The sequence below is a fragment of the Penaeus monodon genome, chromosome 19, assembly GCF_015228065.2.
Source record: "Penaeus monodon isolate SGIC_2016 chromosome 19, NSTDA_Pmon_1, whole genome shotgun sequence".
Classification (NCBI taxonomy): Eukaryota; Metazoa; Arthropoda; class Malacostraca; order Decapoda; family Penaeidae; genus Penaeus; species Penaeus monodon.
In genome coordinates this window covers 33841520-33842193 of record NC_051404.1, presented here as the reverse complement: position 1 = coordinate 33842193, position 674 = coordinate 33841520, and the positions used below count along the sequence as shown (strand labels likewise).

General features: G+C 28.8%; 1 protein-coding gene across 12 annotated transcripts in view; it reads left to right on the top strand.

Moving 5' to 3' along the window:
* The window catches only part of LOC119585187 (voltage-dependent L-type calcium channel subunit beta-1-like), a gene marked incomplete at its 5' end in the record, with an annotated part of 60717 nt that overhangs the window by 46914 nt on the left and 13129 nt on the right, over positions 1 to 674 (top strand).

Here is a 674-nt window from a genome sequence, read left to right as displayed (position 1 = left end):
AGAAACTTATGAGGAAAATTACTGTTATTCCATGTTATTATTTCTGTTATTGTTGTTGCTAATTTTCTATTGTGTTACCCAGATTTCTATACTAGAAGTGCTTTATAGAAGTTTCACAATTTTTGGACAATGAAAAGGTGTATTTTTTATAAGATATCCTCATTGTCACCTTACTCACTTCTACTCTTTACAACATGATGATCATCCATCAAAAAAAAAAAAATATATATATACATTTTTTTTTTTCATAGATTTTTTTTATAGCTTTAGTATTGCTTTAGATTTAGTTTTTGCTGGTGAAGTTTGAACACTATTGCATTTGCTTTATCTCTTTAAGTGACAAGGAAAGTAACTATGTTTCCCATTAAATTCCATTATTGAAATTAAGACGTACATATTGGACAGATTTAATAGACTGAAGGAAAAATGCTATGCAATATTTTTTTAGAACTGAGTTTATCATGGAGAAGATTAATTTTCATGGCTGTTCTATAGAGTTGGCTCTTATATCAGACAAGAAAGAAGTTAGTGAGAAGATAATAGCAACTTGGAAACCATTGTACACTTAAAAACCTAAACTACAGCCTGGGGAATGAAATCCAACCCATCTTCATGAATATTTCATTTAGTATTACAAAATCTAGTTGGTGTGAGATACTTTTAAAGATCAGTTG